The sequence below is a fragment of the Gavialis gangeticus genome, unplaced genomic scaffold (assembly GCF_001723915.1).
Source record: "Gavialis gangeticus isolate Ggan-Ray unplaced genomic scaffold, GavGan_comp1, whole genome shotgun sequence".
Classification (NCBI taxonomy): domain Eukaryota; kingdom Metazoa; phylum Chordata; order Crocodylia; family Gavialidae; genus Gavialis; species Gavialis gangeticus.
Window position 1 is genome coordinate 57,161,393 of NW_017729025.1, and position 18,071 is coordinate 57,179,463.

Below are 18,071 nucleotides of genomic sequence, written 5' to 3' on the forward strand. Positions count from 1 at the left end.
GCGCGCGCGCGCACACAAGGGAACCAATTTGGCATTGTGTCACCATCTCCCTTGTTCAATAAAACCACTGTCATTTGCAACCCTGAGTTGGGTCATGTTTTACTGAATTCCAGTCCCTTCCCTATCTTAATTCCAGCCTCATTCTCTGTCTCTCTCAGCTCCAGTTCCCACCCTCTCTGCTGGTTTCCCAATCTCCTCCCAATTCTATCTCCCCTTTTCTGCCACCTCTCAGCCTCTCCTTGCTTTCCTGCTGTCCCTGCTGCTTTTCCTGTGATTTTCTGCTGCCCTCTCTCTGTTTTCAGGCTCCCTACCTCCTGCAGCTTCCCAGCTCCTATTAGCTGTCCTGCAGTTCTCTCCAGCTTCCAGCACCCACTACTGCTCTCTGCAGCTTCTCTAGCTGCTCTGGAGCCATCCTCTGGCTCCCTACACCCAGAGCCCTTCTTTAACACCCACACTTGCCCTTAGTCCCATTTTTCCCTCTCCCTACCTACCTTTTCAGCTCCTCCCTAGCTGTGCTGGCATTGTTTCCCTGTTCTTCAGGCCTTGGGCATTGTCTTTTAATCAGTTAAGACCAATTAACCTGAAGTTACCCCCAGCCTCTGTTTTTCAGCCCAGGCCCCTGTAGTTCTAATCCTGGTCTTGGTAACTTTAACTCCCTACACTCCTACTTTCTTACCTTAACCTTTCCCCAGGTATCCCAAGTACACCAAGCACATGCATACATATCACAATACCCAACTTAGGAACTCACTTGTCTGTATGTGTAGGTGGGTCGTATGTGTGTAAATTAGTGAATACACACATAGATACATATATAGATATCATGATATCTATATCATTGTGTGTGTGTGTGGTATATAAATTAGTAATACACGTGTCTTGAATGTGCAGGTGTTGGTAACTGGTAACTAATTCTGTGTATGGGCTTAAACTGGTGATAGGTGTGCTTGAACCTAGACTAGTTATTTTGAATGTGCGTGTATCTGAGTTGCTAGTGTGTGAGAGAGAGTGTGTGTGTGTGTGTATATGGCATTGTATGCATGATATACAAATTAGTAATCTGTGTCTAACTTTTGGGGTGTGTAGTGTATGTGCCTGAGCTGGTAGTGTGAGTGTGTATGCCGAATAGGGGTGTATGCACCTAGTGAGTGTGTGTTTAATTGATTTTTATGTGTGCATATACAGTTGTACACTACACCCTCCTGTCTAACTGTGCAATATTGAGATCCTGCATGACTGAAGCTGGTAAAGTGACCCCTCCAGGTACCACTAGGATTTGAAACCAGGATCTCCTGTTTATGAGACAGGCACTTGAACCAACTAAGCCATGGCAACTCATGGGTCCTTGTTGGGGGTGAAGCATGTTTATGTCAGTGGTAGCATTGCGGCAATTTTGAAAAGTGAATTTGATCGGGGAGTTTGAAGGTGATTAATATGTTTTTTAAATTTTTAAAAATTTTTTTTATAGGAAGCTATAAGGGAGCGCTTATTGCACTTTTTTTGGACTTGTTTTTTATAGATACCAGGCTTTTATTTGAACGGGGTGTTTGCTTTTTAAATTTCCTTGGAGGTGTTTGAGAATTTGGTGATTTCAGGACTTATTTAAGGGCTAGCGTAATTTAGGATTATTATTGGTGTACTGATTTTATTTTGCTAAGTATTGAGTTGACCGGGGCTTATATTTTAGAAGTATAAACCAGGCGGGATTTTGCTGTGGGACTTTAGAGGTCTTGCTACCTATTGTTACGCTTAGGACTTACAGATACTGAAACAGACAGGTACTTACCTTGGCTAGGGACTTTTCTTGCAAAGCTAAGCAGGTAGATGACAGATCAGGGTCCAGAGTGTTGAAGCTGCAGAGCTAAAGAACCGGGTCAAGGAGAGCTTTCTTGAAACGACAGAGTCGAAGAGCCAAGACGAGGGTCCTACTTAGGGCAGTCTGTGTGAGGACACATCCCAGATGAGCCCCCAAGGCAATGTAAAAATCATGACAGAATCACTGCTTAGCTAACAGAGCGCTTTACTTATTTTACATGGCCACAGGAAAAAAAGCAAGGGAGGCAAATTCTCTGCAACTGCAAAGTTCAAACTTTGTTATATACTTGTAAAAAAAAAAAAAAAACCACACAAAATTCTTCTCTTTAATACATTCTTAGCAGTCTAACAATAAATTACTCTAAAGTTTTGCTAAACTAAACGTGTTTTCTCTGTCTCTCAATAAGTTTTATCTCAAAGCCCCTTTGTTTTTCAGCCTTTATTTATGCTCCTTATTATAGCTTATTAACTTTATCTTTGCTTAGCCCAGTACTTTTCTTCATTAGAGGGAGACAATGGTTTTGGGCGGAGGGCCGCTTGCTGAGTTTTGGCAAGCCATCGAGGGCCGCATGACAGGCAGCCAGGGGCATATACATATTAATTTTCTAAATTTTTTAGGGGCCCCATGGGCCAGATAGAATGGCCTGGTGGGCCACATCTGGCCCACCCCTGAACTAAGCCATGGCTCCTCATGGGCCTGTGTCTGGGGTGAGACTTTTACTCATGAACTTGGCTTCACTTGCCCAGTACTACTTTCTAACTACCATGTGCTAACCCACTGTATAACTTGAGCTGGTAAAATGTGTCCTCAAGGTACCACTGAGATTTGAACCCAGGACTCCCTGCTCATTAGGCAGGTGTTTTAACCAACTAAGCCATAGTACCTCTTACTTCAGCAGGTCAGGTCATGCTTTACTTTCCCAGTACTATGTTATAAGTACCACGTGCTAAAGCAGTGTACGACTGCAGGTGGTAAAATTAGCTTTCAAAGCACCACTGGGATTTGAACCCAGGACCCCCAGCAGCTGCTTTAACCAACTAAGCCATGGCTCCTCTTTGCTCATCTCTCCAAGTGGTGCTTTACTTCCTTAGTACTATGTTATAAGTACCACGTGCTAACCCAGTCCATGCGTGCAGCTGGTAAAATGAGCCCTCCAGGGACCACTGTGATTTGATCCCAGGATTGCCTGTTTATGAGACAGCTGTTTGAAACATCTAAGACACGGCACTGCTTATGTTGATGTCAGGGGTGAGCCTTTTACTCATGACCTTAGCTTCACTTGCCCAGGATGATTTCCTAAGTACCATGTGCTAACCCACTGCATGACTTGAGCTGCTAACATGAGCCCTCAAGGAGCACCTGGGATTTGAACCTACAAGCTCATGTTTACAAAACAGGCAGTTTAAAGAACAGACCCATGGCCCCTTGTAACAGGGTAAGGGTTTTACTCATGACCTTGGTTTTATTTGCCCAATACAAGTTTATAAATACCATATGTTAACCCAAAGGGCAAGTGGAGCCAGACTTCAAGGTACCACTGGGATTTGAACCCAGGACTTCCTGTTTACTAGACAGGCGCTTTAACCAACTAAGCCATGGCACCTCTTATTTCAGCCCTCCAGGTGACGCTTTACTTCTCCAGTACTACATTATAAGTACCACATGCTAAAGCAGTGTACGACTGCAGCTGGTAAAAGTAGCCCTCAGGGTGCCACTAGAAACCGAGGATTGCCTGTTTACAAGACAGGTGCTCTAGCCTACTGAGCCATCGCACCACTGTATCAAGTACATGATGTGTGGCTTGAAATCATGAGCTTGGCTTCACTAGCCCACTTGCCTCTTTATAAGTACCACGTGCTAACCCACTGCACAACTGAAGCTGATAAAATGAGACCTCAAAGTACCACTGGAATTTGAACCCAGGAGGGCTTCCTTATGAGGCAGGCACTTGAACCAATGAAGCCACCGTACCTCACAGGCCCAGGTGGGGGGAGAGACTTTTACTCAGGACCATGGCTTCACTTGCCCAGTACTACTTTACTTTACCCTGTGCTAATCCACTGCATGACTTGAGCTGGTAACATGAGCCATCAAGATACACCTGGGATTTGAATCTACAATCTCCTGTTTACGAGACAGGTGCTTTAAAAAAAAGCAATCCAACCATGGCACCACCTCAGCCCTGTTTGCAGGACAGGTGCTTTAACCTGCAAAGCCCTGACACCTCTGAGTCCAACACTTTCAGTGCCACTTGAACTAATGGTTCACTTGCCCAGTACTAATTTTAAAGTACCACTTGCTAACCCACTGTACAATTGTGGCTGGTGAAAGAAGTCATCGAGGTACCACTAGGATTTGAATGGAGGATTTCCTGTTTATTAGGCAGGCACTTTAACCAGCTAGGCCATGGCACACCTTTTAGTTCAATCACCCAAGTAAAGCTTTACTTGCCCAGTAATATAAGTACCACTTGCTAAAGCAGTGCACCACTGGAGCTGCTAAAAATAGTCCTCAAGGTACCTCTGGGATTTGAAACCATGATCACATTCTTACAAGACAGGTACTTTAATCTGCTAAGCCATGGCACCCTTGAGGCCAATGTGCTTGGTGAGGCCTGAATACATGTCCTTGGCTTTATTTCCCCAGTACTACTTTAAAAGTACCACATGCTAACCTATTGCACCACTGGAGCTGGTAAAACTAGTCCTTGGGGTAAACTGGGATATTTACCCAGGCTTTGCCATTTACTAGACAGGTGCTTTAACCAGCAAAGCCATGACACTTCTTCGTCCAAGCCTGCTAGGATTCATAAGAGCTTCAGTGCTGGGGAGGCACCAGGAGCTCGGTGAGGAGAGCACAGGCAGGGATGCTGTCTGTGATGCCTGTGGCTGAGTTTGTGAAGCTTTGTATAACTCAGCAGCTCAACAAACATGGGGGTGGTGTTAGTAGAACATGGACAGCATCCCTGCATCCCTGCCTGTGTTCTCCTAATCCTTCCCCCAGTGCTGGGGAGCTGTGGCTGCTTTGGAGAGCGAAAAGCAGCAACTGAAAAAATGTTTTTAAACGTTTTCCTCAGCACACCTCCTGGTGTGTCGAGGAAAATGTGTCCATGTGCCAGTAATTGGCACACGTACAGGGGGTTTCCTATCCCTGTTCCATGGTATTTTGTTCCTGGTAAAACAGCTCTTAAATTCATAATTGATCCCTAATTAAAATTTCCATGTGATGTGGTTGTGAGCACATACAGCTTCCATAATTTTCCTTGCCTCTGTTAGCCATGGGTCTATTGTTTACGGGTGCACCCACTAGACATAAAAATTGGCTATGAAGTCCATCAGTGTTGAGAATCCACTCTGAACGAAAGTACTCCCCTCTAGCCTGCAGATGCGCAGGGTGAACTGGGACACAGCTGTGTACCTCATTTACTGTGTTTATCTCCCAATGTTTTTAGAAGCTGCCTTCAACAGTCCAAAGGCACCATCCATCACTAGTCTACCAGCAATATAATTGCATTTGCTGTTCAGTCCCAGACTGTCTGGTGTGGCTTCATTAGTCATGGCAGGAGAAGACGGAGTAATCCCTACAATATTACACTGAGAACCAGTAGCCAACAGATAGACATATCCCTGGGAGACAGGGAGGCCCTAATTTATCCAAGTGTGTAAATATTAAATCTTCTCCGAACCATACCACATCTCAGGACCAGGCCTAAGTCTCATTTTGGAGCTGGACCTACCTGGGCCAGAAGATGAATTTTCCAGGTGTATTTTTTTTCAATTACAGAGATACAACCAGCTGCTGCTCCTTTCCTTAGAGAGAAAACAAGAGCTGGTAAAGTTTCAATATTTTTTAGCTTCTGGAAGAAATAAACACAGATAAAATAGCTTTCTGTTTTCTAGACTGCAATTCATGGATTATAAATGTTGCTAGACCTGCACATTAGTCTTATCAGTGAAGCTTTTAACTTATTTTCAATGTGTAGGTGTGTTTTTATCATGCCATTTGCATTTCCCAGATGACTACATAAAACAAGTGTTGCAAATATTCTGCAATTTAACAACATAAAAATTCTTATGAAAACTACTGACTTGGGTTGTCCTGGAGCCTGATGCGGGATTGGTTAGTGGCTCCTCTGGTGTCTAAGTCAACACTAGTATTAAAAGCAATTGGTACAACTCCCGCAAAATTCAGTGGCAGCTGATCAGGCTATGTATTAGTAGTAGATAAGATGTAATGTAAGTGACTTCCAGAGTTCCTAGGATGAATTGAAAGCATATATTCCTGAAAATACATCTTAAGAGGAAACAACTAAATATTTTAAAATAGGAGGAGGAGAATTCCAAGAATCTAGAGCAAACAATCTGCTTTGTCACATTATAAAATGTCTGTAAGAAACTATTGTGATTATCATAATGGATTCTTGGGATGTTTCCACTTCCATCTAGAGCCAGGTGAAAAATGGATGTTTTGATGGGGAGCTCGGAATGAAGGAATCAGGAGGATTCCTTAAGGTAAAAATGTAAGTTCTGAAGCTCAATAATCCTTCACAAGGAGAAAGAACCAAGTGACTGGGAACCAGCCCAATTCAAATTCTGTGGAAGAAATAAGGACTGAAATCCTTAAGTTAAATTCACTCCCCTAATTTTACAGAGACACTAAATGTTGCTTCTTTTATATTGCAAAGCATCTACGTGGAAGATGTACTTTACATAAAGTGCCTTGAGTTAGTGTAGCCCCTAAATGTCTGGAGAAGTTTATTCACTTGCCTGGAGATTGTGCAGCCTTGATGCACAATGATGGCTGCCCCTAGGATTGTGCCAACCTATGTAATTGTGTCTGTGAACATACAGTGTATAACTGTGGTTATGACAAGACTTTTTTGTTTAGCTGAATTCCATTTAACTGGTTTACAAGGGAACACTGAATAATAAGAATAGCATCTGAGGCTGCCATCAGTACAAAGAACAATTGTGGAAAAAGCAGTAGAGTCTCCCTGCTTAGTTGTGTTCCCTGAATTTGGTTTTATGCTGCACTGAATTGTTATTAAAAGTCTTTGTTGCAATTACATGAAATGTTGATTTGCAGTGAGGAACAGCTGTTTTGCCTTAAAACCAACCCATTTGGAAGGTAAACTGTCCAATTGGAATACTCCCATAGCCATGAATATCTGTTCTTCCCATGCAAAATCAGTAAATAATCCTTTTAAAAATGATGATTGATCACTATTATATTAATTAACCCTTGCTAAATTATAGCTTTAGTTTATAATTTCAGCAACTGTAGCACTAATTCAAAAGCTATCAATAAATTTATATAAACTTCAGTTTCATTTGTTCTAGGTCTAGGGACCATCAGTGGGTGTGTTTTCTCATTCCTGTAACCCGATGGTGCCTTGTAGCCACTTAATTTTCTTCAGCATGAACATTATTCAAACTTGGTCAATGGCTGAGCTGCAAAAAATGGAACCAAGAAATATCTGCAGTGTGACCTGCTTGCAGTCTCTCCACCATCAATTTTCTCTCTTGTTCAATCTTTTCAATTCCTCAGTCTCCTAGGATGCTCAAAGTTATAGGAAAGGGCTCTACAAATGAAGAATGTTCAAAGTATTTTGGTATAGGTGAAGAGAGGTCTGGAGACCTGATGCATCAGGAACTTTTATGATACTGGCACTAGCAGAGAGTTTATGCAACATCAGGCCTACATATGATGCAGGTATCAAATTTAAGGTCAAGTCGGCATAGGTCACCATATTTACTATGTAGTATGGGCATGCATATGTAGACATGCACCATTACTGTGCAGTAATTTCGGATACTGCACAGTAAATACACACATGTAGATGTGCCCACAGAGGCATAGCCATCCCACAGGGATGCAGGACAGACATGGCTATGATGATCCTATCAAGCCCTCTCCTTTCCTTGTTGTAGGAAATCTGGGGAGTCTGCTATTCCATTCTAAAAGATGGGGCTGTTGTCTTGGCTGCTCTGTGCAGGACCTCTCTCACCTTGACTGGCTGTTCATTTAGATCATCTAAAAAACTTAGAATTGGAGACATTCTAGGTACAATATTTCAATATCAAAATATTTCTGTACACTGTAGAGGAGTACTTGGAGAGCCTCCAATCTTGCATTTTAGCCGCATGCCCTAAAAGCAACAATACAAGCCATTCATGCTTAGTGGATAAATAAAAAATTGTGTAGTATTTATCACTGTCAACCTGATTCCTGGAGGCTGGTAATTCACACTGTCACATCAGGCAGGTAAAAAAAGTGGAGCTTCTGTTTGTCATTATGTAGCAAATGTCCATATGATTTCAGTCCTTATTTCTTCCACAGAATTTGAATTGGGCTGGTTCCCAGTCACTTGGTTCTTTCTCCTTGTGAAGGATTATTGGGCTTCAGAACTTACATTTTTACCTTAAACAAAATATAAATCTTTTGATCTTATGATTCCAAACTGAACCTATGAAAGGTGACCAGAATGTAATCCAGCCTGGTTCTCACACCACATCTTCTCCAACTCTTCCTTAGAATCCAAGACGAAATCCTTTTAACAGCAGATATCCTGCTGACATCCTGGAGGCTGGCCAGAAGCCTTAACCATGATTTGGCAGCTTCTCAGCAGATCTGAGAGTTAAAAATGTTACAGAAAGGGCACTGAGCTCCACTTGACTCCACTGGTCTGTTTTTTGAGTACTATATACCGTTTTGTGAGAGAACATCTATACAGCTACCAAACTGATTGAATGACCCCTTGTAATTACAGGTGAATCAAAGGGGGAGTGCAATAGCACAAAACAAGACTTGACCTTGGAACTGCTTTTATTAGATCATATCTCAAGAGAACCTTGCAATGGAGTTAATATCCCTTCTCCTGAACCTGTGGTAACAGGTTCCCCCTCCTTTTTTTTTGCCCTGTCCTCACTTAACCCTGGCAGGGGCAGGACCAGTTTCTTTGTGAAGCTTCTTCCAGCAGCTTCCTGAGCTGTTACATTTGATATATTACCTTTCTTTGGCTGTTTTATTTGCCTTGCTGTTCTGAGTCTTCTTGCCTAGCTTGGCTTGCCAGACTTGCTTCTCTCAAGGCTGTGGTGGAAGCACATCTTCTAGCTGCAGTGGAGCTGCACTGGGGCTGGCTGGGTAGGGGAAGCAGCTTCCAGCTGTTTGCCCTTGGTGTAGCTCTCTTCTGGGTGGAACCTATGCTCACACTGCAGCTGGAGTCATTGGCTGGGAGAAGCAGTCACGGCATAGCTGGAAGCTGCACCCAATACCTGCCAGCTGGGAGCATGGGGAAAGCACCCCCTCCCACTGCTGAGCTGCCATGGAAGCCACCCGGCTCGTTCTGGACTAAAGCCAGGTTGTCTTGGCCTTTGGTTTGAAAAAGGGTGCCAGCCCTTGACTTAGGTGCTTCAGGGTAGTAAGAGGGAACAGGGAAACCTGCCTTCTCATCCCTGTTGGTTTATTATTTTATTAGACGGTTAATAGCCACAGGCCCAGGGATTGGAACAGGGCCAGCCTATCCATCCCTGCAAAACCTGTGGCCGCAGGGCCCCATGTGGCTGGCATCCTCCCCAGCAGGGAAGTGAAAGTCACAGTTTTAAATTCTGCACCCATTTTCAGCACCAAGTTTAAAACTGTGGTTTTCACACTTGCTACCCTGGCAGCTGGAAGCAGGATCCTTCCTCTACCAATGGGGCTGGGGGAAGGGGGGCAGGGCTGGGGTCTTGCCTGAAGAGTCCTGCTGCGCCTGCGGGTCAGGCGGTGCTGCGCCTGCAGGGGAGGGGACCAAGCCAGGCTGGGAGAGCCCTGCCTTGCCTGCTCCCCACCGGGCCCAGCTCAGCCCTCTGCACCTGCAGAGCTGCTCGGGATGGCTGGACAGCAGCTCCCTGCATGCAAGTGTAATGGGGGGTCGGGGGAGTGAGACTGAGCCAGAGGGGGGAGGGCTGTCTGTGTGTGTGAAATCTTTGTTTAGTTGGGCTAATAAGAAACTTTTTTTTTTCTTAGCAAGCTTTTGGGCTTAAAAGCCCTTGGTCAGGCTAGGGAAGCATCTGGTAGAGAGGCCAGAGGCTGGGCTGTAACAAGGGCAGTCATGGAGATGTAAATTGAGGAGTCAGTGGGTGAGAGACAGGCTGGGAGTAGGGGGGATGAATGAAGCAGGAAAAAGTGGAGAGGTACCTGGGGAGTTAGATGTCAGGCAGCTCATAGTGTGTCATAAATCCATCGTCTATGTTTAGTCCAGGGATGTACTTAGGAGCTGTGTCTTTGAGAATTCTGCTGAGTTGCTCTTTGGTATGTAGATTAGGTAAAATTCCTCCCCTGGAGGTGTCAGTCGGCAGGCAGAGAGGTAAAAAAGTCTTTCTTGTTGTTTTGAAACAAAGTTTAAAATCCAAAATCGGCTAAAATTTGGCATCTTCTATGTTTCAGAGATGTACTTGGTAGCCATGTTGGTCTGAGATGAGAAGAAATACAAAAATGTAGAACTCTTGGTTCCAAAATGATACCTTTTATTAGACCAACTGGGAAATCACAAGAAAAGGCTGGATCCAGAGGGACAGCCTTCCATCTTCAGCTCCCTCTGTGTAAAAATGAAGTTTATTTTCTATCTATGGGGACTTTTTACCATCTATACTTTTCTCAGCGCCTAATGAAAGGCCTTTGAGGCTGAAAGTGTACAGAAAAGAACAGTTTTCTTGTGATTTCCCAGTTGGTCTAATAAAAGATATCATTTTGGAATCAAGAGTTCTACATCTTTGTATTCCTTTTATGCTTAGTCCATGATTTTTTGTACCCAGGAAGTTGATGAAGCGAAGTTGATAGGCCCATCTGTGAAAAGTGTTTTGTGAATTTCCTTTTGAGGATTAGAACTGAGAGATTGGAGAGAGAGTGGTTTTCTCATGAGAAATGTGCCCCCACAGGTAACTGAGTATTCTTGTCTTTAATAGATGGTGTGTGTTCATTGTGGTGAGCAGTTGTTGTTTGGTCTCATATGTATTTTCTATCAGGGCATTTAGTGAATTGGATGAGCTACATAAAGTTTCTGGAGGTACAGGTGTAAGATCCAGGAATGGTGATGGTTCTGTTGTGGGGTATAGTAATTGTGGGGGTGGTGGAGATATGTTGGCAGGTTTTGCATTTCTTTTTATGGCATGGCCTGGATCCATTCAGCGTGTTTTGGGCCATGGGAAGTTTGCTTCTGGTGATGAGGTTAGCGAGGTTCAGTGCTTGTTTGAAGGCTAGGATGGGTGGATTTGGGAAGATCTCTTTAAGAATTGGGTCTCCTTCTAGTATGAGTTGCAATTGTTTCTTGATTTTTCTATATAGGTTCAAGGGAGGGGTGATATGTCATTCGTGTGTGATTTTTGTGGGGGTTTTCCTTCTGCACTGCAGCAATTCTTCACATGGTATCCAGGTGGCTCTTTCAAATGTGTATCTATATCTCTGGAGGAGTATCCTTGTTGTGTGAAAGCCTTTTTAAGATTTGTGATGTAGCAATCCCAGGTGTCCTCCTTAGTGAAAATTTGGTGGGATCTGAGGGCTTGGCCGTATAGCACAGGTTTCTTGGTGTGTTTAGGGTGATTGCTAGTTCTGTGCAGATATGTATGTTGGTCTGCAGGCTTCTTGTATAACATGGTCTGTTTTTTACCATTCTGGATGCTGATCATTGTGTCTAAAAAGGAGATGTTGGTGCTGGAGTACTCGAGTAGTCGGATGGAGGGGTGATGATTGCTGAATTTCTGATGGAACTCAATCGGAGATTGCAGGTTTTCAGTCCTAATGGTGAATGTCATCGATATATCTTAAGTATAGCAAGGGTTTGATGGTGCAGTCTTTGAGGAATTCTTTTTCTAGGTGGCTCATAAAAAGGTTGACATACTGTGGAGCTATTTTGGTGCCCATAGCTGTGCCCATGGTCTAGAGTAAGTGTTGGTTATTAAAAGTGAAAATGTTGTGTATGAGGCTAAAGCATATAATTTCAGTAATATCTTTGGGTCTGTACTCAGAGTTGTCATCTTGCTCTTGTAGATATGTAAGGCAGGCTTGGATGCTGTCCTGGTGTGGCATGTTGGTATATAAGCTGGTAACATCCATGGTGGCTAGGAGGGTGTTGCTGGGAAGGTGGTCTGTGTTTTTAAGTTTTCGCAGAAAGTCTGTAGTGTCTTTGAAAAAACTTGCTCTTTTGGTAACAGGCGGTTTAAGGACTGATGCCATGAAACCCACTGACTCCTCAGTTTACATTTTCACAGACTGGCTTGCATACAGACCAGCCTCTGGCTTCTTTACTATTCGTTCCATCCAGGAAGAGCACACGGCAACTGCAGATGCTTCCTTAGCCTGACCAAGGGTTTTTAAACTCAAATGCTTACTAGAAAAAATGTTTCCAACTACTTAGTTCATCTAATAGAAGATATCAGATTTACCCAAAGAACCTTGACTGCCATATGTATATGTACATTTGGCCGTGGCGGGTATGTGCCCCCAACCTGGCAGGGCCCACCCAGCCTCACCTACCAGCAGTAGGAGGGGAAGGAGTCCCTCCCCACCAAGCCCAGCTCCCATGGGGGGAGGGGGCCTCCAATTTTGTGCTTGCTCAGGGGCCTACTGCACCTCAATCCGCCTCTGTGCTCACTACCCCCCACTGCCGATGCCTCTGTCATGTCAGGGGATCCCAAAGCTATGCCTTGCAGGGGGCCCCCAAAAATTGTGGGCTGGCCCTGGACTCGAACCTAGTCACCCCCTCTTTCTTCTGCCACCCAGGAAATACCTGCACCTAACTGGGGACTGTTTTTAGGCAACTAAGTCTGGGAAGAGGGGAGTTTTCAAACATACACACTACTTCTGTAGTATTGGCTGGTTTAGGTTTACCCCTGCTCTGTGCACCAAGTATTGGGTTTGAATCCCAGTCTTAGGGAGCTACAGCTCTGTCTTAAAGTATGAAGAAGTTAGGAGTCTGACTTGGCTTTCTGGATTTACTCCCAGAGCTATTTAGGTCCCAAGGTTCAGTATCAGCAAGCTTAAAGTGACAATCTGAACCAATATTTCAGATTTTCTTTCCTATCAGTGATATAAAAATGTGGTTTGAAAAACATTATGTATACTGGGAATCTGGAAGAGAATGGAATTTACATTCTGGTCACTTTCTGGAGGCTTTCTCAGGAACCACAAGAGTGAAAGACTTAAATTTCAATTTACAGAAGAACTAGATTAGAATGAAAACAAGCTTCAGATGTTGGTGTCTGGATCAGAACATCTGAGCTTCATCCAGCTTTAGTTTTGGGCCCTCTTTCAGGAAATCAATCCTATTCAGGTTAAACATGCGCTTAAGTCATCCACTGAGTGTTGAATTTTCTTAGAAGGAAAAGTACTATTGGCAACTAATGGAACTTATATGCTTAAATCCATTAACTGGGATTTTTAGGAAAGTCTAAGCACATGTTTAGCCATGCACATATGTTCTCCAGAGTAGTGGTGGGTTTAGGTCTATGTCTCTGTACTCTCCCGAATTGTGATAATCAAGGTTTTGCAGTTAAAGCTCTAGAAGAGCACTTTGATGTTTTACCATATTGTAAAACAAATATGGTACCAGTTGTACCATATTTTTTGTGTGACCTTGGGTAAATCACTTAGTCTTTTCCTCAGTTGCCTATCTGTAAAAGGCTGATAACAGCACATTATCCTATAGTCTATATAGTCAAGACCAGGGGCCAGCAACCTTTTTTAAGTTGCGGGCTAGAACAACCCAATGTCGAGGTCGGGTGGTTTCACTAGTGCATCCACAATGGGGGAGAGCTTTCCCTGTTCCTCTGCCTGATGCACACAACTAGGAGTTGTACCTATGCTGATGCTGCTTCATTCAGCCCTACTGCTCCCTGGCTGTGGTGCGAGTCTTTGAGGAGGGGAGCTGTGCTAGGGCCAAGCTGGGAAGCTGGAGGAGATGGAGGTAGGAAAGAATGGAAGCTGCTTCCAGCTTTATGGCTGTGGTGCAACCACTGTCCAGCTGAGACCTGCGCCTGCAACACTGCTGCTTCACTCAGTCCCCCCACTCCCTAGTTGTTGTGAGCACAGCTCATTTTTGGATGGAAGCTGTGCCAGAGCCAGGCAACTGGAAGCTGCTTCCACACTCCTTCAGCGTCTCCTTGATTCCACCCTTACACAGCCCAGCCCCAGTGCAACTCCGTACCAGCTGGAAGCTGTGGCTGTGTTGCAACCTTGGGGTAAGTGGGGGTGGAGATGGAGAGAAGGGCACAGCTTCCAGCTCCCTGGCATGGGTGTGGGTATGGGCACAGGCAAAGACCTGTCGCTCTGCAGGCCAGATCTGATGGCTCCATGGGCTGCATGTGGCCTTTGGGCCAGATGTTATCAACCCTTGGTCATGACAGCAAGAGGATAAAAATTCTGTGGAGCAGGGATTGTGTCATGGCATATGGGCATTATTCTAGTGCCTGGAATAACGCAGCTCTGATCTTGCTCAGGGCTTCCATACAACTGTAAAATAAAATGAGTTTCTTATTAAGTAGACCTCTGATGTGCTATGAAATATTCGCTGCCAGATGCAGAATTATTTTTTTCATTATAAAGTACATTAGTTGCTTGCACACTAAGAATAAATATTACAAATATGTCCAAATGGCAAACTTTAAATCCTGATCTGTATTTTTCCTCAGTAAGTTGTAGGAATTTGGGATGAACTCTGGTTGCTGCTGTGAGTATTTGCATATAGAAAATGTATTATGTACTTCATGAATCAAGGCCAACACTGAAACTGAAGCTGAAATTCTACTCAAATTTGTTTTGACAAAAAATCTCTTTGGAACTTTGACCCAGTGCTCTTCTATAATAATAAAGTGTTTAGCTTATTAATTATCCTTGTTAACTTTGAATTTGGTTTCAATAATTGTAATAACCTTTCTTTTAACTTGCATCCTATGATCACATATCCTGCTCCTCTGGGTGCCAAATGCAGTATAATGCCAGGAGAGTTGATACGTTACTCAACGGCCTCTTAAAGAAAGTAAATGCACCAGAACCTTCAATTTTAAATTGGTCATTTATGGCCATATCACTCTTCTGAGATCAATATTTTCTCTTAAGTAGATTTTGTGATCAACATTGCTCATCTTCATGTATTTCTTCATAGGTAACTGAAGCCTATGTACTATACATGAAAGCAAATATTAACATTAGTGTGGTGTTTTTTTGTTAATATGGTAAACAAAGATTGGTTCAAGTTCCTGTTTGTTTATGACCTTTTTCACATCCTTAAACAGAAAACACTTCCTTTCACTGAGTAATCAGCATGAAGAAGTAACAAGGCAAACATGAAAAAAGGTTAATATAACTGAAAGGTAAAAAAGGTTTTATTATGGCAGCTAGTATACTGATATCATATCATGAGGCAGAAGTCTTACAGATACGCACTTGTTTAAACTGATTTATTGGTGTGTGCTTTCATATTATCTGTAGATGAAATGGATCACTCTAATCAGCTCTATTCAATAAGTCTCTTGAGAGAAACTTATTTTGCTTGATAAATGATATCAGCCACCATTTTCTATGATGTTCTTAAAGGACCAGATACTCACTGAGAAAAGAGATGGAAATAGTTCACTGTATTCACTTAAGTGCATGGTTTCAGGACTGAAAGAGGGCTATGCGCTTATCTGAAGTATGCACTTATCCAAACTTAGCTGCATTTTTTTCATGGGAGAAACTGTTTCATCCTGTTCAGACATCTACGTCCATTGTCCCAGTCTCCTAAAAAGTTTAATGGAATAAGAAGTGTTAGCAGTTTGTCTCAGGATATCATGAAGTGCATCTGAATGGTTGCCTTGGAACTGTATCATTGAATCAGTGGCAGAAAAGCAGCAGTGCATACAGGAAAGCATTAAATCCTGACTTGAAAGGGTGATGCATATAAGCATGAATCCTGGGACATTTCTGTTCTTGGATAAACACAGGTGCAACTTTTTCTGGAATAAATGCAATGTCTGTTCCTAGCCTAAGTGCAAGTAGTTTATGCATTTAACTGATATGCAGGTAATGAGATTTTTACAATGTAAGCAACAGGCAACAAATAGACTGGTATTATGTTATGCAGTTATGCAAATTGTGCATTTATCTGGTATTCCATGCAAGTGGAGTACAGAGTTTTTGATTCCACATGGTCTTGCCTTCTTTATTGGGACTACTTGCATAACAAGGTAGTGCTCAGGTTGAGCAGAGGTGGTAGTATCTGGCTATTTGGCCCTGTAGAGTACAACATTAATGAAAATGTACCTGCTTGGGATGAAATGAGCTGTGCTGAAAGTTCCTTTGCTGTTTTTGGAAAGAATTATGATTTATTTTTTACATAGAGTTGCAAAATTTGGAAAAACTGAATTTTAAGTACACCTAATCCTGTTTGGACAGGATTAAATTAAGCCCTTCACAGGGAGGAAGGAGAAGGAAATAGACAGAGAAATTAGAGTTAAGAAAGGATGCCTATTCAAATGTACAGGAAATAAATTAGTTTCTTCTTATAAGTGGCTCCTGCTCTGGAGTGTGGCCAGAAATCCTGTGCTTATGTCAGTACTTTTCAGTATTTGTTTAGGGAGACAGATCATTATAGGGTAGGAAGGGATTTCAGAGGTCCTTTAGTTCAACCCCTTGCATAAATAAAGTATTCTGTTTCTGAACAGCCCAGATAGAAGATGTTTCTGCTTCTTTAAAAACCTCCAGTAAAGGAGAGTCTACAACTTCCTTGGGCAGCTTGTTCTATAGTTTATACAGTTGGGAAGGTTTTTCTGAGATTTAATCTAAATCTGAATGGTTGTGGTTTAAATTCATTGTTTTGTGCTCTGTGGCAGTTCTTCTCTTCATTTATGGTAGCTTTTCAAGTAATAGAATCATAGGTTCGGAAGGGACTTCAAGGGCCACCCAGTCCAACCCTCTGCTTATTCCTAAAATAGTTCAGACAAATGTTTATCTGGTATCTCCTTGAAAATCAGCAGTGAATGAGATGGCCACAACCTCCCTGGGCAGCTTGTTCTGACCATACAAAAGTTTTTCTTCTGAGATTCAACGTATCTGTTTTTCTGCAGTTTAAAACCATCGTGTTGTGTCCTGCCCCTATGGTAAGGGGCAACAGTTGTTCTCCCTCTTCTTTATGGCAGCCTTTCAAATGTTTGGAAACTGCTATCATGTTTCTCTTCTATTTCCTTTTCTCCAAAATAAATAAACCTACTTCCTCAATGTTTTGTCTTATGGCTTGTATTCCAAACCCTTTTATTATCTATGTTGGTCATCTCTGGATCCTCCTCAGTTTCACTCCACCCTTCTTAAAAAGTGAAGGCCAGAACTGCACACTATACTCCTGCTGAAGCTTAACTAATAATGGGTGTGTCTACACAAGATGCTGTGTTGCTGTAGTGATGAACAATGGCGATGTAGCATCTGTGGGCACAAACCATGATGCTGATGCTACATCACCGTAGCATCTAAAAATAACTGCGCTGCTGGTACTGTGCATAGTCATTTAGTACTAAAGCAAGCACTAAATGACTGTGCAGTGCCAAATGTGCAGTCAGGGGCATGTGTAGACGTGCCCACTGAATAGCGTGGCACTATCAGTGCATTGGAGCAGATTTGATTAATTGAGTCTGCTGGGGTGTGTTACTTACTGTACTCCAGCAGACTCCAGTGTCACGTGTATCAGCATCCCCGCACTGAAAAAGATGGCGGGGGTGCTTTAACGAAATTTCACTTGATAAGCTTTAGTTAAAGTGTCCCCACTACGATTTTTCAGCACTTTGCATAAATACACTGATACATGTGAGCTTCCGGGGCTTTAATTTAAGCACCACATCCCAACTCCTGGAGCATGTGTATAAATGCCCAATGGGGCAGAAATTTCTCCAGTACCATTTATCCAATTAATAGCAAGTTGCAGGTTGCAATGGCTCAGCTTCAAGAGAATGGCAGGAGATGGCTCTGAATAATGCCTTTGTTCAGATACAGGTTCAAACCTGCTTTAAGTGGGGGCCTTGTTACACAGTAACTTTTCTGGAGCTGTTGACCTGGATTAGCTGCACGTTAACACCTTTTAAATGTCTTTAAAATGAGTGCTTTAAATTATGCCCCTCTAGTGCAGAATTATCTCTAATCTGCCTAATCTTGCTCTAGTTCTAATAAGGTGTGGCCACTTCAGACAACTATTCCACCCAAGCTGAAGTCCTCCAGCATCCCAGTATTCAGTGGCTCCTCCTGAGTTGGGGTG

At 43.0% G+C, this 18,071-nt stretch overlaps 1 long non-coding RNA gene and 2 other non-coding genes across 3 annotated transcripts in view; 1 reads left to right on the forward strand and 2 right to left on the reverse strand.

The window, feature by feature from the left end:
* The window catches only part of LOC109299458, a 14,269-nt gene extending 2,141 nt beyond the window's left edge, over positions 1-12,128 (forward strand). The window contains exons 2-3 of the long non-coding RNA XR_002097860.1: positions 4,648-4,661; positions 12,117-12,128. This is a non-coding gene — a long non-coding RNA (uncharacterized LOC109299458). The remainder of the gene's footprint in view (positions 1-4,647; positions 4,662-12,116) is intronic.
* TRNAI-AAU lies at positions 2,627-2,700 on the reverse strand. Its single transcript has one exon. It is a non-coding gene; the product is annotated as a tRNA-Ile (tRNA).
* On the reverse strand, positions 3,346-3,419 carry TRNAT-AGU. The gene has a single exon. It is a non-coding gene; the product is annotated as a tRNA-Thr (tRNA).
* Positions 12,129-18,071: the final 5,943 nt, after the last annotated feature.